We start from the raw sequence: 26,497 nt of genomic DNA on the forward strand, positions 1-26,497 counted from the left end.
ACTCACACTGAAGATTAGGACTTCAACATACGAAGTGGCAGAAAAACAAAATTAGTCGACAGCATCATCCTCACACATGCTCTAAAACATATTAAGTAGTTTTGTAGACTCAGCAACATAATATTTTTCTCCTCCTCTGTAGGACACAGGTCTATTCTACCATTTTCAACTTACTTTGTGAGTATGCTGATCATGAATCTATTTTAAATATTTATCTCAATAATCATTTCTTTAATTTAGATTTTTAAATACACATGAGCTTTATACAGCATATTTTTATAACTTAAAAATCTTTTCCAGATCTACTAATAAGCTCCTTCTCCTTCCAAACTTGTCTTGTCTTTTTTGTAATTCAAACTAGCAAAAATCTATTTTATTTGTCCTTTTATATATATCCAGCTCTCATGGTTTTCTCTCAAATCTCCATTTTTGCTTTTTAATTAATTCTTTAATCTTAATTCTTTCAAACTTCTTGTCAGTTCTTTTTTATATTATTGAACTGAACGTTTATTTGTTGCTATTTTTTGCTTCTCAGTGGAACTCTTCAAGACTAGAATTATTTTTCTTTTGAAGATTTCTATTCCTGCATACTACACACTTTAAGTACAAGTCTCATTAACAGTACTTTCCAAAGGTCTGTGATTTCACTGTTGAAATGGCTGCACTTCTCATGTTACCTATAAATGATGACTCTTTGCCCTAAGATTCATTAGAAGGTTTCATTTCCAATAGGTTAAACTTTTACTATGTTACTCTTAGATGTGTCTTACACTGCTTCTGCTTCAGGGACTTTTTGAAAATTTTCGATTTTCTCTTTGAGTGTAGTACCTCTATTTTTCTCTGTGCAGACTCAAGGGCCAGGTCTCTACAGACCACCAAGACAATCTTTTCTCATTCTCCATCCAAATGCCTTCTTGCAGTGATGGTTATTTGTAGGAATATAACAGAATGGCTTTATAGCTACTTAACATTTTGTCTCTGGTTGTAATTGAGTCAGTGCGGGGGAAACGTGAAATAACCAGCAATACTCAGATATACAGACTTAATATAACCTGTCTATAAACTCAGGTTCTTTGTATGCAGCCCAAAGACCTCCCCAACTTATCTCACTGTGTGGGTTACTCAACCTCTAATTACGGGCAATAAGAATTTGATTCATGCTGATTTTGATTTCTTTTCTACATAACTTGCTGTGAATTTTCTTAAAGTGGTATCATTATCACAAAGCATGGGCCATTTCAAGGGCAACCGAGAATGGAATATATGCACATGTCAGTGTTTGGTGAAACTCTCTACTTGATCAAATATCAACTGTGCTCCTGGATTCTCCTTCTTTCCCACCATTGAAAATATTTGGCAATTTTCTTGGCATCATCTTACCATTTTCTCAATTTTCCTATAAGGTCTTATATTTTTTTCAAAAAGAAGTTTGCCACTTATTTAAGAGTGTTATTTTTTCCACATTTACTGAGGTATAATTGACAAATAAAAATAGTATGTATTTAAGGTTTGCAACATATTTTGATATACATATACATTGAGAAATGATTAACAAAATTAAGCTATCAAAATATTAATCACCTCACAGTCATCTCTTTTTTGGCAGTAAGAATACTTAAAATCTATTCTCAGCAAATTATAAAGATTGAATACTTTTTTAAATTGAACTTTAAGTTCTCAGATACATGTGCAGAACGTTCAGGGTTGTTACATACGTATACACATGCCAGGTTCGTTTGCTGCACCCATCAACCTGCCATCTACATTAGGTATTTCTCCTAATGCTATCCCTCCCCTAGCTCTCTACCCACTGACAGGCCCTGGTGTGTGATGTTCCCCTCCCTGCGTCCATCTCTTCTCATTGTTCAACTCCAACTTATGAGTGAGAACATGTGGTGTTTGGTTTTCTGTTCTTGTGTTAGTTTGCTGAGAATGATGGTTTCCAGCTTCATCCATGTCCCTGCAAAGGACATAAACACATCCTTTTTTATGGCTGAATAGTATTCCATGGTATATATGTGCCACATTTTCTTTATCCAGTCTATCGTTGATGGGCATTTGGGTTGATTCTAAGTCTTTGCTATTGTGAACAGTGTTGCAGTAAACATATGTGTGCATGTGTCTTTATAGTAGAACGATTTAAAATTATTTGGGTATATACCCAGTAATAGAATTGCTGGGTCAAATGATTTCTGGTTTTAGATCCTTGAGGAATCACCACACTGTCTTCCACAATGGTTGAACTTACACTCCCACCAACAGTGTAAAACCATTCCCATTTCTCCACATCCTCTCCAGCATCTGTTGTTTCCTGACCTTTTAATCATGGTCATTCTAACTGGTATGAGATGGTATCTCATTGTGTTTTTGATTTGCATTTCTCTAATGACCAGTGATGATGAGCTTTCTTTTTATATATGTTTGTTGGCCGCATCAATGTCTTTTGAGAAGTCTGTTTATATCTGTTGCCCACTTTTTGATGTTTTTTTTTTTTCTGGTAAATTTGTTTAAGTTCCTTGTAGATTCTGGATATTAGCCCTTTGACAGATGGATAGGTTGTAAAAATTTTCTCCCATCTGTAGGTTACCTGTTCACTCTGATAGTTTCTTTTGCTGTGCAGAAGCTCTTTAGTTTCGTTACATCCAATTTGTCAATTGCCGCTTTTGTTGCCATTGTTTTTGGTGTTTTAGTCATGAAGTCTCTGCCCATGCCTATGTCCTGAATGATTGCCTAGGATTTCTTCTAGAGTTATTATGGCTTAAGTCTTATGTTTAAGTCTTTAATCCATCTTGAGTTAATTTTTGTATAAGGTGTAAGGAAGGGGTCCAGTTTCAGTTTTCTGCATATGGCTAACCACTTTTCCCAACACCATTTATTAAGTAGGGAATCCTTTCCCCATTGCTTGTTTTTGTCAGGTTTCTCAAAGACCAGATGGTTGTAGATGTGTGTTATTTCTGAGGCCTCTGTTCTGTTTCATTAGTCTACATATCTGTTTTGGTACCAGTACCATGCTGTTTTGGTTACTGTAGCCTTGTAGAATAGTTTGAAGTCAGGTAGCGTGATGCCTCCAGCCTTGTTCTTTTTGCTTAGGATTGTCTTGGCTATATGGGTTCTTTTTTGGTTCCATATGAAGTTTAAAGTATTTTTTTCTAATTCTGTGAGGAAAGTCAACGGCAGCTTGATGGGGATAGCTATGAATCTATAAATTACTTTGGGCAATATGGTGATTTTCACAATATTGATTCTTCTTATCCATGAGCATGGAATATTTTTCCACTTGTGTCCTCTCTTACTTCCTTGGGCAGTGGTTTGTAGTTCTCCTTGAAGAGGTCCTTCACATCTCTTATCAGTTGCATTCCTAGGTATTCTCTTTGTAGCTATTGTGAATGGGAGTTCACTCATAATTTGACTCTCTGTTTGACTGTTTTTGATATATAGAAATGCTTGTAATTTTTGCACATTGATTTTTGTATCCTGAGACTGAGCATTTAGTCCATTTATATTTAAAGTTAATATTATTATGTGTGAATTTGATCACACACACTATCACTATGATGCTAGCTGGTTATTTTGCCCATTAGTTGATGCAGTTTCTTCATAGGGTTGATGGTCTTTACAATTTGGTGTGTTTTTGCCGTGACTGGTACCGGTTTTTCCTTTCCATATTTAGTGCTTCCTTCAGGAGCTCTTATAAGACAGGCCTAGTGGTGATAAAATCTCTCAGCATTTGCTTGTCTACAAAGGACTTTATTTCTCCACTTATGAATCTCAGTTTGGCTGGATATGAAATCCTGGATTGAAAATTATTTTCTTTAAGAATGTTGAATATTGGCCCTCACTCTCCTCTGGCTTGTAGGTTTTCTGCAGAGATATCTGCTGTTAGTCTGATAGGCTTCCCTTTGTGGGTAACCCAACCTTTCTCTCTAGCTGCCCTTAACATTTTGTCCTTCATTTTGACCTTTGTGAATCTGATGATTATGTGTCTTGGGGTTGCTTTTCTCAAGGAGCATCTTAGAGCTGTTTTCTGTATTTCCTGAATTTGAAAGTTGGCCTGCCTTGCTAGGTTGGGGAAGTTCTCCTGGATAATATCCTGAAGAGTGTTTTCCAACTTGATTCCATTCTCCTTGTCACTTTCTGGTACACCAATCAAATGTATATTTGGTCTTTTCACATAGTCCCATATTTCTTGGAGATTTTGTTCATTCCTTTTCATTCTTTTCTCTCTAATCTTGTATTCACACTTCATTTCTGTAAGTTGATCTTTGGTCTCTGATATCCTTTCTTCTGCTTGACCAATTCAGTTATTGATACTTGTATATGCCTCACAAAATTCTCGTGCTGTGTTTTTCAGCTCCATCAGATCATTTATGTTCTTCTTTAAACTGGCTATTCTAGTTAGCAATTGCTCTAGCCTTTTTTCAAGGTTCTTAGCTTCCTTGCATTAGGTTAAAACATTCTCCTTTAGCTCAGAGGAGTTTGTTATTGCCCACCTTCTGAATCCTACTTCTGTCAATTTGTCAAACTTATTCTCCATCCAGTTTTGTTCCCTTGCTGGTGAGGAGTTGTGATCCTTTGGAGAAGAAGAGGCGTTCTGGTTTTTGGTATTTTCAGCCTTTTTGCACAGTTTTTTTTCCCCCATCTTCATGGATTTATCTACCTTTGGTCTTTGATGTTGGTGTCCTTCAGATGGGGTTTTTGTGTGGATGTCCTTTCTGTTGATGATAATGATATTCCTTTCTGTTTGGTAGATTTCCATCTAATAGTCAGGCCCCTCTCCTGCAGGTTTGCTGGAGGACCCTCCAGACCCTGTTTGCCTAGGTATCCCCAGCAGAGGCTGTAGAACAGCAAAGATTGCTACCAGTACCTTCCTCTGGAAGCTTTGTCCCAGAGGCGCACCCACCGGATGCTAGCCAGAACTCTCCTATATGAGGTGTCTGTTATATGAGAAACACCCCTGCTGGGATGTTTCTCTCTGAGGGAAGCACAGGGATCAGGGACCCACTTGAGGAGACTGGCTGTCCCTTAGCAGAGCTCGAGCACTGTGCTGCTCTCTTCAGAGTCAGCAGGCAGGAACATTTAAGTCTGCTGTAGCTGCACCCACCGCCACCCCTTCCCCCAGATGCCCTGTCCCAGGAAGATGGGAGTTTTATCTATAAGCCCCTGACTGGGGCTGCTGCCTTTCTTTCAGAGATGGCCTGCCCAGAGAGGAAGAATCTAGAGTGGCAGTCTGGCTACAGCAGCTTTGCCTAGCTATGGTGGGCTCCACCCAGTTCGAACTTCCTGGCGGCTTTGCTTACACTGTGAGGGGAAAACCACTTACTCAAGCCTCAGTAATGGTGGACACCCCTCCCCCCACCAAGTTCCAGCATCCCAGGTCAACTTCAGACTGTTGTACTGGCAGTGAGAATTTCAAGCCAGTAGATCGTAGCTTGCTGAGCTCCATGGGGGTAGGTAGCTTAGTGGACTAAGCTAGACCACTTGGCTCCCTGGTTTCAGCCCCCTTTCCAGGGGAGTGAATGGTTCTGTCTCGCTGGCATTCTAGGTGCCACTGGGGTATGAAAAACAAAACTCCTGTGGCTAGCTCGGCATCTGCCCAAATGACTGCCCAATTTTGTGCTTGAAATCCAGGGCCCTAGTGGTGTAGGCACCCGAGGCAATCTCCTGGTATGCAGGTTGTAAAGACCATGGGAAAAGCATAGTATCTGGGCCAGAATGCACTGTTCCTCACAGCACAGTCCCTCGCAGCTTCCCTTGGCTAGGTGAGGGAGTTCTCCAACCCCTTACACTTCCTGGGTGAGGTGATGCCCCACCCTGCTTCTGCTCACTCTCCCTGGGCTGCTGTACCCACTGTCTAACCAGTTCCAATGAGATGAGCCAGGTACCTCAGTTGGAATTACCCACCTTCTGCATTGATCGTGCTGGGAGCTGCAGACTGGAGCTGTTCGTATTCAGCCATCTTGCCAGCCTCACAGATTTAATAAATTTTTATTAACTATTGTCATCACACTGTACATTAGGTCTCCAAAAGGGATTTATAGCTTTTTCTGCCCTGGCTAGGACCTCCAGTACCATGTTTAATACTAGACATCCTTCTGTGAGCATTTTTTTTTTATCTTTATTATGTCTGTGCTAGTATTTTTTAAATTTATTTTTGTTATGTAAAATACATATTTAATATAAAATTTACCACTTTAACTGTTTATGTGTACAGCCCAGTGGCATTAGATATAGTCACGATATCATGTAACCATTACCACTATCTCTATCCAGAACTTTTTTTACTATCCCAAACAGAAACTCTGTACGCATCAAATAATTCCCCATCTGTCCCTCCCCCAAGACCCTGGTAAATTCTAACTTTCTGGGTCTTTGGATTTGCCTGTTGTAAGTGTCTCAAATAAGTGGAATCATACAATATTTGTCCTTTTGTGTCTAGTTTATTTCATTGAACATGATAATTTCAAGGTTCATTCATGTAGTAGCACACATCAGAATTTGTTTCCTTGTTATGGCTGAATACTATTCCATTGTATAGGTATACCACATTTTGTTTATCCGTTCATCTGTTGATGGACATTTGAGTTGGTACCACCTTTTGACTATTGTGAATAATCCTGCTATTAACATTTATGTACAAATATCTGTTCGAGTTCCTGCTTTCATTTCTTTTGTGTATATACCTGGAGTAGAATTGCTGAGTCATATGCTAATTATATGGGAATAGAATGGTAATTCTCTATTTAAGGTTTTGTGGAACCACCAAACTGCCACTAAGCAGTGGCACCATTTTACACTCTCAACAGTAATGCACAAGTGTTCCAGTTTCCCTATATCTCACCAATACTTATTTTCCAGTTTTTTATAATAGCTATCCTAATGAGTGTGAAGTGATATCTCACTGTGATTTTGATTTTGACATTCCCTAATGATCAATAATGTTGAGCATATTATGTATTATTAGTTATTTGTATAGATTATTTGGAGAGGTACCTATTGAAGTCTTCTGCTCATTTTTTTAATTGTGTGGTTGTTGTAGAAATTCTTTATATATTCTGGATATTAATCACTTATCAGGTAATATTGCAAGTATTTTCTCCCATTCTTTGAATTCCCTTTTCACATTCTCATTGGTGTTCTTTGATGCACAGAAGCATTATATTTTGATGGAGTCCTATTTATTTATTTGCTTTTTTGTTGCTATTTATTTATCTATTTGTGCTTTTGGTGTCACATTTTAAAAACTCAGTGTCAAATCTAATGTGATGAAGATTTTCTGCTATGTATTATTCTGAGAGTTTTACAGTTGTAGCTATTAACTTTGATTCCTTTTGAGTTCATTTTTGTATGTGGCATAAAGGCCCCACTTTATTATTTCACATGCAGATATCCAGTTTTCCCAGTGCCATTTGTTGAAAAGACAAGTCCTGGGCTGGGCACGCATGGTGGCTCACACCTGTAATCCCAGCACTTTGGGAGGTCAAGGCGAGTGGATCACTTGAGACCATGAGTTCGAGACCAGCCTGGCCAACATGGCAAAACCCCATCTACTTGTGAGGCAGAGCCAGGAGAATTGCTTGAACCCATGAGGTAGAAGTTGCAGTGAGCTGAGATCGCACCACTGCACTCCAGCCTGGGTGATAATCTCAAAAAAAAAAAATCCTCCTTTCCCCACTGAGTGGTGTTGGCATTCCCAAAATATATATATATGTGTGTGTGTGTGTGTGTGTGTGTGTGCGTGTGTATATATATACATACACATATATATACATACACATATGTGTGTATATATATAAATGAGCATAATTATGAGGGTTTATTGCTGGGCTCTCTGTTTTTTTCCCTTTAGTCTGTGCCTTATGCCAATACCACACTGTTTTGATCAGTATAGCTTTGTGGTATAGTTTAAGATCCAGGAGTATGATGTCTCCAACTTCGTTCTTGTTTCAAGATTGTTTTGGTCATTTGGAATTTCTAGAGATTGCATGTGAATTTTAGGATGCATTTTTTTCTTTTCTGTAAAAAACACCATTGTGATTTTGATAAGACTTGCATTGAATTGGTAGATTTCTTTGGGTAATATTGTCATCTTAACAATATTCTTCCAAATCATAAACATAGAATGTCCTTTCACCTAATTATGTCATCTTTAATTTTTTTAGCAGTTTATAATTGTCGGTGTACAAATCTTTTGTCTCCACAGTTAACTTATTCCTAAGTATTTTATTCTTTTTGATGCTACTGTAAAAAAATCATTTTCTTAGTTTCTTATTTGGATTGTTCATTGCTGATGTATAGAAATGCAACTAATTTGTGTGAATTGATTTTGTACCCTGCAACATTGCTTAATTCATTTATTGGTTCTAAAAGTTTTTGTGGAATCCTTAGGGTTTCCTATGGATAAAATCATGTCATCTGAAAGCAGGGATAATTTTACTATTTCCTTTTCAATATGTATGCCCTTTTCTCTTATCTAATTGCTCTGACAAAACTTCTTGTACTATATTGAAGTGGCAAAAGCTACCCTTCTCTTCCTCATGTTAGAGGAAAATTTTTCAGGCTTTCAACATTGAGTATAATCTTAGGTGTGATTTATTTCATATATGGCCCTTGTCATGTTGAGGAAGTTCCCTTCTATTTCTGGTTTATTGAGTATTTTTATCATGAAAGGGTGTTAAATTTTGTCGAATGATTTTTCTGTGTCAATGGAGATGATTGGTTTTTTTTTTCTTCATTCTGTTCATGTGATGTATTACATTTATCATTTTTTATATGCTGAATTATCCATGTGTCCCAGAAATGTATCTCACTCTTGACATCCTGCTGAATTCAGGTTGCTAGTACTTTTGAGTATTCTTACATTAATATTTATAAGGGATATTAGTCTGTAGAGTTTTTTTCTTCTTGTAGTATCTTCGTACTGTATTGATATCAGGGTATTTCTGACCTCACAAAAAGAACTAGAAAGTGTTTCCTCCTCTTCCATTTTTTGTGGGGGAGAATTTAAGAAAGATTGGCATTAGTTCTTTCTTAATTGTTGGTAGAAGTCAACAGTGAAGCCATCCAGTCTTGGGTTTTTCTTTGTTGGGAAAATTTTTATTCAGTTATTTTAAAGGTTATATATCTATTCAGATTTTCTATTTCTCTATTAGTCAGTTTTGGAAGTTTGTATCTTTCTATCAATATGCTCATCTCATCTAGATTATTTAATTTTTTGGTGTACAATTGTTCATTGTATTCTCTTTTCATCCTTTTTTTAAAAAGAGTCTCTCTGTCACTGCAGGTGGAGTGCAGTGGTGTAACCATAGCTCACTGTAGCTTCAAACTCCTGGGCTCAAGCATCCTCCCACCTCAGCCTCTCAAGTAGCTAGGACTGTTGGCACATGACACCATGCCCAGCTAATTAAAAAAAATTTTTTTTAGAGGTAGAGTCGTGCTATGTTGCCCAGGCTAGCCTAATCCTTTTTATTTCTGTAAAATCAGTGAGAATGCCTCCACTTTCGTTTCTGATTTTGGTAATTCTAACATTCTTCTCTTCTGTCAGCCTAGTTAAAAGTTTTTCAATTTTGTTGATCTTTTCAAATAACTAACACTTTGTTTCCTTGATTTTTCTGTTGTTTCTCTCTTCTCTATTTTATGTCCACTCTAATCTTTTAATTTTTTTCCTTTTGCTACCTTTAGGTCTACTTTGCTCTTCTTTTTCTAGTTTCTAAGGTATATAGTTTATTGATTTGAGATCTTTTTTAAAGTATACATTCGCAACTCTAAAAATCACTCTTGGTGTTGCTTTTGCTGCATGCTGTTAGCTTTGGTTTCTTGTGTTTCATTTAAATTCATCTCTAAGTATTTTCTAATTTCCTTTGTGATTTCTTCTTTGACCCAGTGGTTATTTAAGAGCTTTTTTTTTTTTCATAATTCCCTTTATCAGGTTGAAGGAATTTTCTTCACTAGCTAGCTTGCTAAGAGTTTTTATAATTGACGGACATTGAATCATGTCCAGATATATTTTTGCATGCATCAACATGACCATTCTCCTGTATACTAGTAATACAATGATTTACATTAATTGATTTTTAGATGTTAAACCAATCTTGAGTTCCTGGGGTTAAACCAATCTTGAGTTCCTGGGGTCAATCCAAGATGGTGGCTGCTAGCCACATATAGCTATTGAGCCTTTAAAATATAGTCTTTTTTGAGATGTGCTATAAGAGGAAGATATACTAGATTTATAACATTTATTATTAAAACATGTAAAATACCTCATAATTTTTCTTTTTTTTTTTTTTTTTTTTTTTTTTTTTTTTTTTTTTTTTGAGACAGAGTCTGGCTCTGTCACCCAGGCTGGAGTGCAGTGGCGCAATCTCGGCTCACTGCAACCTCTGCCTCTCAGGTTCACACCATTCTCCTTCCTCAGCCTCCCAAGTAGCTGGGACTACAGGCACCCACCACCACACCCAGCTAATTTTTTGTATTTTTATAGAGACGGGGTTTCACCATGTTAGCCAGGATGATCTCGATCTCCTGACCTCATGATCTGCCCACCTTGGCCTCCTAAAGTGCTGGGATTACAGGTGTGAGCCACCATGCCCAGCCAATACCTCATAATTTTTATGTTGATTACTGAAATAAAATTTTGGCTCTATTGGGTTAAACAAAATAAATCATTAAAATTAACATCACCTATTAAACTCTAAATGTGGCTTCTAGCACATTTAAAATTACATATGTGACTCATGTCTGTGTCTCTCATATTTCTATTAGATAGTGCTGATATATGCTATTTTATATTCTCTTTTTTCTCTCAACGTTAGCACAGGCACTTTGTGCATGCACCTTTGTGCACACCACAAAGAATTCTTCAAGATTACCATTTTAATAGCTATTCAACTTAAATCATTTAAGGATACTATACATTGTAGCATCTAGAAACTTTTTCTGTGTGTGTGTACGTATGTGTGTGTGTGTGTACGAGACACTTAGTTTTTCTTTTTCTTTTTTTTTTTTTTTTTTGAGACAAAAAGGTGATTCTCATGCATCAGCCTCCCTAGTAGCTGGGATTACAGGTATGCACCTCCACCCCCAGATAATTTTTTTTTTTTTTTTAAAGCAGAGATGAGGTTTCACCATGTTGACCAAGCTGGTCTCAAACTCCTGGCCTCAAATGATCTGCCCACCTCAGCCTCCCAAAGTTCTGGGATTACAGGCATGAGCCACCGTGCCAGCCAATACTTAGTTGTTCTTGCTGTAAAAATTAGATTCTACTCCTCAGTTATTCAGAAAAAATTTAATGACTATATGTTCCTTGTTCATTTGTTTCTTCCCTCATTTCTTCATTTTTTTCTCTTCCTCCTTTTATCCATTTACCAAATATTGTTGAGGGCCCTGGTAGTGTATAGGTAATAATACAATGATTTAAAGTAATTACCTCTGACCAGACTGTCTGGGTTCAAATCCTTGCTCTTGACTTAGCAGCTCTATTACTTCAGGCAGGTTACTTAACCTCTCAGTTATTGGGTTTCTCAGTGACAATATAAAGATTATATTAGGTTGGTACAAAAATAATTGCCATTTTTGCCATTGAAAGTAGTGAAAAAAGCTGCAATTACATTTGCACCAATAATCGTTGTAGTTACTTCACATGAAGTTGTAAGTAATAAAAAGGATTTTATCAACACATTTTGAACAAGGCCTAGCACGTTTTCAGTTCCATGTACATTATTATTATCAGTGTTTGCTACCTACTAACAGTCCAGCAGGGAAGGCAGGCACTAGACAAGTTACTGTAAATATGCTCAGTATCATGAAAGGACAATCTCTGAGAGTTAGACCAATGAATAAGAAGTGTTCATTGCTCTCAAGTAGTGCAGTCTGCTAGGGGAGAAAGACATGAAAATAAATCATCCTAATACAGCAGGATGAATGCTAACAGCAACTGTGTTCAAAATACTATAGCACAGAGGAAAGAGGGGCTGGCTGCCCCTGGTGGCTTCTAGAGGCAGTATTCTCTGGGCTGAGTCTGGAAGATTGGCTTTTGTTTTTAACTCCAGTCATTTGATTACCTGTGTAGATTCATAGATGTTAATATCAGTCTGCAAAATAAAATGCTTCATGTTTTCATACGTATATTAGCAGTTGATTTGTACCAGCTGGCTACGTTTTGTACAGAGAGCAGACTCCATCAGTATTTTCATGTGGTGATTCTTAGAATGGAGACACAGAAGATATTTCAGCAAACAAAGGAATGTCTTTCACAATAGAAGTGTAAACAGAATGCCAATTCAGTTCAAAGATGACTTTCTTCTTTTGAAGATGCCTGGTTATCAAGCAAAATACAAAATACACTAAGAATAAAACATGCCAAATTTTATCAAATGAAGTAGGAAGCCTTTCCCTTAAACTAAAAGACTTAAATGGTGAGCAAAAGAGAGCTGTCAGGAGTTTAAAAATAAGTTTGATTTTTAAATTTCTTTGCTTTTAAAATGGGAAAGGATAATGTAATGACTGAACTTCATGAAAATACTACTTACTCAGTTAAATTATCCAATCTAAGCATAATGCTGAGGTGACTTTATGTGTTTCTAACTCTTTTTCCTAGTGATAAGAACTACACTTAAAACAGCCTTTATTCGATCAAGCCTTGGATCTGATAAGTTAATAGTCAATTTGCTTGGCAAAAACAATTTGATTAAATGCTTCTCTTTGTGCTGGAAAAAATATTGAATTGGAAAGTTTGCCTAAAGTCATTTGTTGGCTAGGCATGGTGGCTCACGCCTGCAATCCCAGCACTTTGGGAGGCTGAGGCAGGCTGATCACCTGAGGTCAGGAGTTCAAGAACAGTCTGGCCAACTTGGTGAAACCGCATCTCTAATAAAAATACAAAAATTAGCCAGGCCTGGTGGTGGGCACCTGTAGTCCCAGCTACTAGAGAGGCTGAGGTGGGAGAATCACTTGAACCCGGGAGGTGGATATTGCCGTGAGCTGAGATCATGGCACTGCACCCCAGCCTGGGTGACAGAGACTCCATCTCAACAACAACAACAAAAAGTCACTTGTCCATGGTTTTCCTTTCTTCACACCACGTCTATCTAATAAGTTTTTTTTTTTCAGTTGAAAGTCTCAGTTTTATTTTCCCTGCAGACGCTTCGTTTTCATTGCAAGCCGTATCATACATACAGAAGTGTAAAGAAAGCTTATGTACAGTTTAGCAACTAATAATAAAATGAACACCAGTGTATTTACCTTTCAGGACAGAAAAAAAAAACTTACAATTCCTTGGAATTCTTATATGCCTCATCTGGTCACTGTTTCCTCCTTCTTCCAAGACCTAACTGCTAGCCTGATTTTTGCGTTAACTGTTCTCTCTTGATTTTCTTATCACCTGCGAATATACCTCTAAAAATACATTGATAAATTGTTTGATATTTAGTTAATAAATAGTAGCCAACCTTAAATAGAAGGAATGCCTATAAATGAATGGCATGAAGATTTTTAGTCAACACTTGTAATACAGTGTATCTTTCCCATTGTTTTGTCATTCAAGTAATGCCAATGAGGTTTTATTTGTTTTCCTTCACCTTTTCATTGGGAAGCCAAGATGTCTGTAAATCCGGATTAGTGATGATAGCAGTGAACTATACCTGCTCATAAATCTATTTGTGCTAGTGTGTTTTGACAAGCAAAAGGTATATCCAACTCGCACTCTACATATTTCTTTTATTCCCCCAATTTATAGCAATACCAAAAAGGATGCAGCAAGGGACCTACTTATTCTATATGTTTTTGTGTTTGTATTTTCTTTGTAGATTCATTTCCAATTTAATTATACTCCCTGCTTTGCCATGATTTATGAATGATTATAGCTAGTTTGTCTTTGGATATATAATTCTATCTGCATAAAAAATATGCTGATTAATGTAGGCTAATATGTTTCAAATTAAAAATCTATGTTCTTTAAAATTATTTAATATGTTAAAGAAACTTAACACACTTGCTGACTGGGATGCACAAATTTCTCTTAAGGCAGTGCTGAGTGATAAAACACAAGGTACATGTGTATAATTTGTGAAACTGTATCACCAAGGGATTCTGTGTTGATCTGATGTCTCTCTCAACTTCATGAAACTAAAAGAAAGGTCTGGTCCAATACTTTTCAATAAAGGGTGAATTTTCCTCCAGGGAACATTTGGCAATATATGGAGACAATCTGGTATTACAACTAGGAGTGGGTGCCACTAGTGGGTAGAGGCCAGGGATGCTGCTAAACATTCTACAGTACACAGGGCAGCCCCCTTCTCTAACACAGAATTATCTGGCCCAAAATGTCAATATTGCCAAGACTGGGAAACCTTGGTCTAATCTGGTGAATGTAAAGCCCTTTCATATCCTTTGGTGTGGACATCCATGTTTCTCTAGCTATATTAGCGCTTGTCACAGCTACCCAAGCAACATCTCTTCTGCTTAATTGATAAGTGAATACCTCAATACTTCTCTAGCTTTAACTAAATAAATTAGCAATGGTCCTGAAAAATTGAGTTGACTGAGCTAATCCCATCTGCACCATCGCAGGCACACGTGCACACACACACATATATCCCCTCACTCTGTGTACCCCAACATAGAGCCTGTCTCTCTCACGTCTATCCAGGCAGCCCAAAAATTGCAATAGTTATTCTGACTCGCAGACAGCATGCCCTGCCATGTTGGTTCTTTATGGCTTTTTCATGAACCCAATGAGGGAAGCAATGATGAACAGGGAAAGTTCAGTGGCACCACTGTGAGTAGTCACTTTCTTTCCAAGCTAGCTGTGATTTTTGCCAAGTCAAAGCTCTTGTGTGCCCTGGCTTTGAACACCCTTTTCAATGTAGTTCCTGTGGAGATGAGTGGATATGTGTTTACTTTCAATAGGCCTGCTGTTTTGGCCTGCCATTCCCAGTGGTTTGCATGACAGAGAAAATGATACTGAATAATAGAAATCGAGTAATTCTGTGTTCCAGAGACTAATTCTGCAGACTGTGCCAGACACATCTTCCTTTGCAGGTATGGGAAATGTATGAGTATTTTCCTTTGAAAAGCACAAAGGAGCTGATGAGGTTTTACATTGTAGGTGTTCAGAGAGCCAAATTTCAAGAAGAAAGAGATGTCATGGGGCCTGTCTCTATTCATTCAAATACCTTAATTTCTACTCCTGGATGTCAATCATTTGATGTATAACTACCAAGCATGCAAAGCATTCATGTGGAACTATTAATAGAAGGAGGAACACAAAATAACTTCTTGTGATTGAATTCCTCAAAGTTTGAGAGAGGGGTGAAATGATCCTGCACAAGAGTGAACTCAAGGCAGGAGGAAAGTCGTAAGTAACTGAAGGAATACATGGCATTCAACCTCCACTTTCCCTTCTCATGCTTGAAGGAGACATGACATGAATTACTCTCTCCTGCTGAACTCAGACATGGACTGATAATCTTTTTAACATAGCTTAGCAAGTGATCATAACCAGTCCATGGAAGATGGTACCTGAGGTGAACTCTGTTTGCCATCTTTGGGCTGTGGACTAGAAGTCACAGTGGTTTGAAGAGAACATACTAAGTCTGTTCCTGCACCATCATTGTGACTCATTAAATACCTCTTACTGGAGACATATGTATGCCTTCATTTCCCTCAGTGCAAGAAACATGCAGAAAAAGCAAAGTCATTCACACCTTCCCTGGCAATCAGAGTTGTTAGTAGATGTTGTTTGTCAAGATTTTCTTCATTGCTGCTGATGCACACATCATCACAGCTTGAATTACTCCATGAACTTTTCTGATGTCTAGAAGTCAGCCACTCCTACTGTTAGGAGAGTTTACTCTGTCAATAGGACAGCTACATTACCAAGTCTAATTACACACTAAAAAAGAAAAAAGAAAAGAAAAGAAAAGTGTCCACATATCAAGTGGAAGTAGAAGTCGGGTATAACAGGGTAGAGAGCCTTTTTAATTAAATAATGTCAGTTACCTTTTGCCATCAGCTCATAGTTTAATTCAAGCACTTTTGTTGTGAGAACACTGGGTCAAGAATACATCCTCTGGAGTGCTAGGGAATACAATCATTCCTGTCCAGCTCCAGCCAGTTTGTTTGGAGGCCATTCCCATTGCTTTAATTAGGGGAAAAAAATTAATGCTGTAAATTCATAGCATGTCACTCTTCATTTCTGTACAAACCATCACACTCTGAGCGTGTGTGTGGCAGCTCTTTTTAATAAAGGATTTTGCAGAGTACCCGCTGTGGCAAAAATACTTTATCATCTTTGCTAGCTCCAGGAGTCCTAGCATTATGTCATGTTTGACTCCAAAAAATATTATTATAAGCCCTGGAATTAGAAACCCAACAATGGAACTAGCTGATTTCAATTGCCTGTGAAGCTATCATATTTTGAGAAATAAAACTTGGTAAGTTTTCATTTTAATCAAAAACTATAACAGGACCAGGGTTGCTTGTCTGAAATGAATAATTTCCACATTTGTGGATGCTATCAGATAATGGCTCTCCCATCCGTGAATTAATTATAAAACCAGAAATACTCTAAGAATATCAAGTTGTATCCCCCATACTTTTAAAGATTATGTTTCATCAACTTGGAGCTCAAAAGAGGGAATTGAAGGGCACTCAAGAGCCAATTCTTAAAACATCTCATAAGCTGTGGCACCCGGGAAGGTCATCAGGGGCTTGTTATATCCCAGCCATCACCTTAGGATAACTGGCTCATGCAGGAGTTCCAAGCTATTGGAATAGAAACAAGAAAAACATTTTCCTAATAATATCCTTCAAGGAGCACATGTCAAGCCTCCCCAGCTCTTTCCAAGCCAAGGAACAGCCCCCTTTGTATTTTAGCCCAATTCCATGAGGTTTAGGTGCTTTCTACTCATTCCAATTGTTTCCTTTAGATTTTGAGATTCAATCCTGTTTGCTTTTCCCTCTCTACCATGTTAATGCCCGGTCCCAAATCTCACCACCATTAAGAGGGAATCAATCTCCTGTCCCCTACCTGGCAGGTGCAGGAGGGGAGTAGCGCCACTCACCAGTTTTAGGAGTGAGTTTCCTGGAGGACTGTCTCTAGGCTCCAGGGAGAGGGAGTACCTCCCACCTCATGTCCCTGGGGGAAGTAGAGGTAATAGCTCTTCTTGCACATTTCTCTTATTAATAGGGTGGCAAGGCCAAGTTGGAGAGAAGGGACTAGTCCTTCTTCAATGGTTCCTTTAAGCAAGCATTGCCAGGAATGGCTGCCATTTTCACTCTGACTAGCACATAGTGTATTTCCAGCTTCTTCCTTGGCTGTGGGCCTTACCCACAATTCTGAGACAACGAGAACAGCCTCCTGGCTACTAACCATCCTCCAGGTTTTTCATATATGCTCTGCTTAGCAAATTAATAATGCTCTGAACTAAACTTGTCATCTCAATGATATGGTTCGAATTTTTGTCCCCACCCAAATCTCATGTTGAATTGTAATCCCCAGCATTGGAAGTGTGACCTGGTGGGAGGTGATTGGATCATGGAAGTGGATTTCCCCCTTGCTGTTCTAGTAACAGTGAGTGAGTTCTCACGAGATCTGTTTGTTTAAAAGTGTGTAACACTTCCCCCTTCTCTCCCTGCCTCCTTCTTTGGCCATGTGAAGACATGCCTACTTCCCCTTTGTCTTCTGCCATGATTGAAAGTTTCCTGAGGCCTCCCCAGCCATGCTACCTGTACAGCCTGCAGAACCATGAGCCAATTAAACCTCTTTTACTTATCAATTACCCAGTCTCAGATAATTCTTTACAGCAGTGTGAGAATAGACTAATATACCCCATTTGACAGCTGTGGCATTTGGGAGGTAGCATATCATAGCAGTTAAATGGGCAAAGCAGCATCAGATGTGAGTTCAGGTTGTAGGCTCTGAAAATCACAACTGCTCAAGAGATTCAGGAGTCAGATGAGGGTTTGGTCTACCAATAACCTTCCCTTCGTGCTCTGTGCACTGTTTCTTAACTCTGGCTTCTCTGCTTCCTTCCAGGCCTCTCTCAGGTCTAAAGCTTCCTCACATAAACCCTACGATTCCCAGAGGTCCTGTCAATTTCCCAGATCCAAACCTTTGCTGAGGTTGCTCAGCCCGCTTAAGAGATCTCCCTTATGAAATTTAATCTTTAAGCTACTTAGCAAGTAATTATTTAGTGACTACATTCAACTGTCAGGATAGGCTGGATTTTGCTGCAGTGGCAAACAAACCTGAAATATAAGTTGCTGACACACAGGTTATTTCACACTCAAATAATACGCTATTAAAGCAACTGATGGCTCTCTTCTGTGTCTTCCTTACTCAGAAACACAAGCCTCTAGCATCCACAGCAGTTCTAGCCAATAGGTCTTTGTGTAATGATGGAAATGGCCTATATCTGCACTGCCCGAAATGGTGCCCACTAGTCACAGGTGGCAATTGAGTATTTCAAATGCAACTAATGTGACTGAGGAACTGAATTTTTACTTTATTTAATTTTAATTAGTATAAATATCAATAATCAAAATAGTACAATATAGTAGCCACTGGCTACTGTACTGTACAAGACAGATTCAGAACATCATGTGTTGCTGGGCCAGGGAGAGAGAAGCATGGACATTTATATACTGATGCTAAAAATCTTCTACCCAGAGGTAATAATCATCATGCCCTTTCACATTCAATGGGTGAAAGTAAATCATGTGTCCACATCGAGCCTCCACAGGTCAAGTTAGAGCAGTTCTACCTTGATCTCATAGAAGAATAAAAAGTCTCAGTAAGTAGCTTTAATGAATTACACACCACCCACTGTTCAGGGTTCTACATATTAAGTGTGAAATAAAATAGACCTGCACCATGCCCCCAAGGAGCTTAGAGTCTAATAGGGAAGGAAGGATGGAGACAATCATCAAAAATACACAAATACACGACTGCAGACCTTTAAGGTAGAAAAACTCTTTTGGAAATCAAGGCTTGTAGTTTAAATAGGGAATTAGGAAAGAATTCTGTGAAAACGTGATCTAAATAATGAGTATGAAGTGGTGCAGAGTGAGCTAAAGGATATTCCAGACAAAAACATGTGTGAAGGCTCCAGATTTGGGAAGCACCTGGTGGTGTCTTCTGGGAAGTAAAGGAAGGCCCTGCTGGATGGAGTGTAGACCTAGGGAGAAGAGTGGCACAGTGAATGCAGGCAGAGCAAGGGCTAAGTCATATGCAACCCTGTGAGCTCTGGTGGGAGTATAGAGATGACTCTCATCAAAGGGAAGCTCTTAGAAAGTCTGATGCAAGAAGAGTACATGATTTCATGTACAGTGTTAAAAAATCACCCCAGCTGCTCCTTGGACAAGGGTTTGGAGAAGATAGAAGTGGGAAAGCTTTTCCTCTGGGAAGTCTCCTATATTAGTTCTATCGTTGCTACTACTACTGTCTTCGTGGCTTAAAACAACACCCATTTATGACCTCACAGTTTCCATGGGTGGGGAGTCCCAGTAGAATGTCACTAGGTCCTCTGCTCAGGGTCTTACTAGGCTGCAATTCAGGTGTTAGCCAAGCTACACACTTCCCTGGAGCTCAGGGTTTTCTTCCAAGCACATGTGGTTGTGGGCAGAATTCAGTTCCTTCTGGTTATAGGACTGAGGTCCCGGTTTTCTTAATAGGTGTCAGCTAGGGGTCATTCTCAGTGCCCACAGTTTCTTGCTATGTGGCCCTCTTGCAGCATGGCAGTTCTTTGAGATCAGCAAGAAAATCAGTCTCTTCTGAACAAGTTGATCTGCTTTTAAGGGTTTTCATCTGATTATTCAGGCCCACCTAGGATGATCTCCCTTTTGATTAACTCAAGACAAACTGAATTGAGGGCAGTCACAGTGGTTCATACCTATAATCCCAGCACTTTGGAAGTCAAGCTGGACAGATTTCCTGAGCCCAGGAATTCGATACCAGCCTGGGCAAAACAGTAAAACCCTGTCTCTACAAAAAAATACAAAAATTAGCAAGGCATGGTGGTATGTGCTTATAGTCCCTGCTACTCAGGAGGCTGAGTCAGGAGGATTGCTTGAGCTCAGAGCCAAGATCATGCCACTGCACTCTTGCCTGGGTGACAGAGCAAGATCCTTTCTAAAAAAAAAAAAAATGAATGGAGACATTAATCACATCTGCAAAATCCCCCCACCTTTGCCATATAACCTAATCATGGGAGTGATGTCATATTTACAGGTCCTGCTCCTGCCCAAGGGAAGGGGATTACAAAGCCTGAGCACTAAGGAATTTCAGGGACCACCTTAGAATTCTGCCTACCCAATACCATTCAAGACATAGGCACAGGCAAGGATTTCATGAAGATACCAAAAGCAATTGCGACAAAAGCAAAAATTAATAAATGGAATCTAATTAAAGAGCTTCCGCAGAGCAAAATAAACTATCAACAGAGTGAATAGACAACCTACAGAATGGGAAACCATTTTTGCAATCTGTCCATCTGACAAAGGTCTAATATTCAGCATCTATAAAGAACTTAAATTTACAAGAAAAAAACAACTCCATTAAAAAGTAGGCAAAAGACATAGACACTTCTCAAAAGAAGACATTCAGTTGGGCATGGTGGCTCATGCCTATAATCCCAGCACCTTGGGAGGCGAAGGCAGGTGGATCACGAGGTCAGGAGTTTGAGGCCAGCCTGGCCAACATAGTGAAACCCTGTCTCTACTAAAAATTTAAAAAAAAAAAATTAGGTGTGGTGGCAGGTGCCTATAGTCCCAGGTACTTGGGAGGCTGAGGCAGGAAAATCACTTGAACCCTGGAGGTGGAGGTTGCAGTGAGCCAAAATTGCACCACTGCAGTCCAGCCTGGGTAACAGATCATGCAGCCAACAAACATGAAAATAAGCTCAACATCACTGATCATTAGAGAAATGCAAGTCAAAACCACAATGAGATACCATCTCACACCAGTCAGAATGGCCATTATCAAAAAATCAAAGCAACAGATGCTGGCGAGGTTATGGAGAAAAATATACACTTTTATGCTGTTTGTGGGAGTATAAATTAGTTCCACCATTGTGAAAGACAGTGTGCCTCCAAGGCCTAGAGGCAGAAATATCATTTGACCAAGGAATCCTATTACTGCGTATATACGCAAAAGAACATAAATCATTCTATTATAAAGATCCATGCACAGTATGTTCATTGCAGCACTATTCACAATAGTAAAGACATGGAATCAACCTAAAAGTCCATCAATGATAGACTAAATAAAGAAATGTAGTACATATACACCATGGAATACTATGCAGCCATAAAAAGGAATGAGATCATGTCCTTTGAAGGGAAATAGATGGAACTGGAAGCCATCATCCCCAGCAAACTAACACAGCAACAGAAAATCAAACACCGTATGTTTTCACTAAGTGGGAGCTGAATGGTGAGAATATGAGGACACAGGGAGGGGAATAGCACACACTGGGGCCTGTTGGAGGGTGGATGGTGGGAGGAAGAAGATCATCAGTAAGAATGGCTAATGGATGCTGGGCTTAATACCGAGATGATGGGATGATCTATGCAGCTAATCACCATGGTACATGTTTACCTATGTAACAAACATGTACATCTTGCACATATACCTCTGAACTTAAAAGTCGGGAAAAAAAAAAACTGCCTTTGCTTGAACCTGTGAGGCAGAGGTTGCAGTGAGCCGAGATTGTGCCACTGCACTCAAACCTGAGCAACAAACCGATACCCCATCTCAAAAAAGAATTCTGCATGCCACAGCTTTTTTGGCTTTCCCAGCTGACATAGCATTTGACCTCCTAGAACCTTCCACAGCAGTTATTATCTGTACTCGAGGGAAGAATGAACCAGAAGTAGGCAACTGTTGCCCTTAATAGCCAGTCGATTCATGTGAGCCACAATCTATCATTTTCTGACAGTTTAATTTGGGCATATATTCAGTTCTGAGGGCCTAATTCAGGCTGCCCAGATTCACAAAAGACTGGTCAGGGAGCCAGAGGGACATCACTATTTTTGGGCACAAAGTATAGCTACCAGGCCAACCAGAACCGTTGTGTTGACTGAGGAAACTAGAGAAAATATTTATGGAGGGTTTTGGAATCAGAGACAGGGTTCAGTATGGTTGAGTCCCTTAACCATTCACAGCCTCAGTTTCTTCATCTTTAAATTGGAGATCATTTTAATCATCTGCACAGTGTTATTTGTGAGGAATAAATGAGATAATGTATGTCAAACCATTAATACAGAGTCTGGTACCTGGTACACTTACAACAACAGTAGCTGCTGCTATTCTTATCCTCCTCACCAGGCACAGCCAGAGCTAGATAAACGCTTGTTGCTGTAACACAGCTGAAGACAGGCAGCTTAGGAAGCTGTCCAGATTTTGTCCCAAGAGGGCTCCACAGCTGAAGAAAACAAGCTCACCAGTGTGTCACAAAGCCACTCTGGGCCATCATTTCTGAGTCTGTTAAACTGAGATAACCTCCCCATTTGCTTTCCCTTATTGGGGAAGTTTGTGACAGCAATTCAAGGCTCTTAGAAGAAATGTGCCATAGGGTAATAATACAGTGATAAATACCTTACATCCATGTCTCTCATCTCCTTTCAGGGCGTAAAGGTGTTCTTGCAGCTCTTACTAAGATGTCTTGGTAACAGAACCTTCCTGAGCTATCTATCATTCCATTACGTTATAGCCTGGATTTGATTATTTATTCATTTAGACTCTGCTACAGACTGCTTCATACCACTGAGCAGCCGCTAATCAATTAACACTCAATTTTTTCTGTTGTCACACCTGTATGTTGGAATGGCCACAGCTTCCCTGCCCTGGACCTCTGAAATCTCAGGAGTGTTCTTGGAATCTTGAAGACTTGGTACTTGCCAAATATTTTCTAAGACATAGTTTCATGTATTCTCAGCCAAATGTGATACATCTTAGGATGCTCTTTTATAATTGATTTGCAGGGATTTGCTCTGAACACAGATGTGACTCATTTGAGTCCATGTATCAGACTGGTTTTGTTTGGGATGAGATTATTATGCGGTTTCTATTTCGTTATATGTCAAATGTCAATATTAAAGTTTCCAGTAACACAGACATGACTGGTAAAGAAAATGGGAAGGTATTTTCATATCTGTGTTTCAGAACTAAAGACATTAAAAAAGAAAGAATTATTTCTTGAAAATAAACACATCATGGATTGGTAGATTAGAATCTCTGTAATATGAATAAAGTTTATAAAATCAAATTACTCGCTGAAATTATGCAGAGGAAATATCCCAAAAGAGCACAGAGGATAATATTGATAAAATAACTCTCTTTAAAAATCACACTGACAAAAAACATTCATGTGGACCACAGGCTGGCAAATATGGTCCAGCACACTGCCTATTTTTGTAAACAAAGTTTTACTGGCTCACTGTCACACTCAATTGTCTACACATTAGCCATGGCTGTTTTCTCACTATAAGTGGACAGTTGAGCCATTGTGATAGAGACCATATGACCTACAAAGCCTAAAATATTATTTGGTCTTTTGCCAATTAACTTTCCTGGCCCCCAATCTAAAACAGTACTTTTTAAATTACCTTTTTAAAGATAAATACAAAATACATTTAGAATATTGCTGTATGCCAGGCACATTGGCTCACACCTGTAGTCCCAGCAGTTTGTGATACCAAGACAGAAGAATCTCATGAGCCCAGGAGCTGGAGTCCAGCCTGGGCAACATAGGGAGACCCCATCTCTACATAAAAGTAAAAAATTAGTTGGGCATTGTGGTATGTACCTGTGGTCTCAGCCACTTGGGAGGCTGAAGTAGGAGAATTTCTTGAGCCCAGGAAATTGAGCCTGCAGTGAGCCGTGATCATGCCATTGAACTTTAGCCTGGTGACAGAGCAAGACTCTCTCTCTCTCTCTCATCTATATATATAATTAACAGAAGGAAATTTGGGGAACTCACAAATATGTGGAACTTAAACAGTACATTCCAACTAACCAAGAGGTTAAAAAAATCACAAGGGAAATTAGAAAATACTTTGAGGAGAAAGAAATGCAAACACAGCATACCAAATCTTATGGGCTACAACTAATGTAGTGCTCAAAGGGAAATTTATAGCTACAAATGCCGATAATTTATTTTAAAGTTCTCAAATCAATAAACTTAATGGTACATCTTAAGATGCTGAAAATAAAGATCAAGCTACACTCAGTGCAACCAAAGAAAGAGTCATGATTAGAGCTAAAATAAGTGAAATAGATAGAAAAAATATAGAGGCATTTAACAAAATCAAAAGTTGGTTCTTGGAGAAGATTAACTACAACATTGAAAAACACTTGGTTTCGCAAAAATAAAAGACTCAACTTGTTGAAATCATGATTGAAATAGGGACTATTATTATAAAACTTACAGAAGTAAAAAGGTAAAGGGCCTTATCAAACTTATTTGGTTTGATATAATCTCATTTATCTATTTTTACTTTTATTGCTGTGGTTTTGAGGTATTCTCCATAAAATCTTTGCCCACACCAATATCCTGAAACATTTCCCCTGTTTTCTTCTAGTAATTTCACAGTTTCAAGTCCTATGTTTAAGTCTTTAACCCATTTGGAGTTGATTTTTGTACATGTGGAGTGATAGGAGCCTAGTTTAACTTTTCTGCACATGGATATCCAGTTTTCCCAGCAGTATTTATTGAAGAGACTATCATTTCCCCAGTGAGTTTACTCGGTGACACTGTCAACAGTCAGTGGGCTGTAAATATGTAGATTTATTTCTGAGTTCTGTATTCTGTTCTATTGGTCTACGTGCCTATTTCTATGCAAGTACCATGCTGTTTTGGTTACCTCAGTATATTTTGAAGTTTGGTATGTGATGTCTCTAGCTTTGTTCTTTTTGCTCAGGATTACCTTTTGTGATGCCGTACAAATTTTAGGATTGTTTTTCTATTTCTTTGAAGAATGTAATTGATATTTTCATCAGATTGCACTGAGTCTCTAGATTGCTTTGGTAGCATGGTCATTTTCACAATATTCTTCCCGTTTATGAACATGGGATGTCTTTCCATTTTTTGTGTCTTCTTCAATTTCTTTTGTCAGCATTTTATATTTTTCCTCATAGAAACTTTCTCCTCCTTGGAGAATTCCTAGGTATTTTATTATTTTTTTTGTAGCTATTGTAAATGGGACTGCCCTTTTCATTTTCCACTCGTTATTGTTGGTATAGACAAATTCTACTCAATTTTGCATGTTGATTTTTATCCTGCAACTGTACTGCATTTTTAAAATCATTTTTAGAGTTTTTGGTGAGGTCTTTGGGGTTTCTATATTTAAGATCATGTCATTTGCAGACAGAAACAATTTGACTTTCTCCTTTCCTATTTGAATGTTTTTTTCTTTCTCTTGTGAAACTGCTCTGGCTGGGACTTCAGTACTCTGTTAAATATAAATGACAAGAGTGGGCATCCTTTCCTTGTTCCAGATCTTAGAGGAAAAGCTTTCACCTTTTCCCCATTTAGTATGATGCTGACCGTGGTCTGTCATATACGGCATTTAATATTCCTTCTATACATAACTTCTTGAGAGCGTTTATCATAAAGGGATATTGCATTTTATCAAATGCTTTTTCTGCATCAGTTGAGAGGATCATAGTGTTTTTGTTTTTAATTCTGTTTATGTGGTGAATCATATTTAGTGATTTACATATGTCAAACCATCCTTGCATTCCAGGGATAAATCCCACTTGACCACGGTGAATGATCTTTTTAATGTGCTGCTAGATTTCATTTGCTCATATTTTATTGAGAATTTTTGCATCTGTGTTCATCAGAGATATTGGCCTGACATTTTCATTTTTGTTGTGTCCTTGGTTGGTTTGGGTATCAAGTAATGATGGTCTCATAGAATGGATATGGAAGAATTCCCTTCTCTTCAATTTTCTGGAAGATATCTATTCAACTTACTGATTTCCTTTCAATATGTACCCAGTAGTGAGATTTCCATATCATATGTTTTCTTTTTAATATTTTGAGGAACAGTCATGCTGTTTTTTTTAAGCATCCATGCTTATCTTACAGCACTATTCACAATAACAAAGATATGGAATCAACTTAAGTGTACACCAACACATGAATGGATAAGAGTGTGTGTGTGTGTGTGTGTGTGTGTGTGTGTGTGTGTAATGAAATATTATTCAGGATAAAAAAGAATGAAATCCTTTAATTTGCAGCAACATGAATCAACCTAGAGGACATTATATTAAGTGAAATAAGCCAGGCACAGAAAGTCAAACACCACATGATCTTACTCATACATAGAATCTAAAAAAAATGATCTCATAGAAATAGAAAGTAGAATGGTGGTTACCTGAGACTGGCAGTGGAAGGTTTTGGGAGCATAGGGAGGCATTGGTCAACAGGGACAGTGTTACAGTTAATTAGGAAAGGTAAATTTTGGGTTTCTATTGCGCAGTAGAGTGACTAGAGCT

Source organism: Macaca fascicularis, chromosome 2 (genome assembly GCF_037993035.2).
Source record: "Macaca fascicularis isolate 582-1 chromosome 2, T2T-MFA8v1.1".
Lineage (NCBI taxonomy): Eukaryota > Metazoa > Chordata > Mammalia > Primates > Cercopithecidae > Macaca > Macaca fascicularis.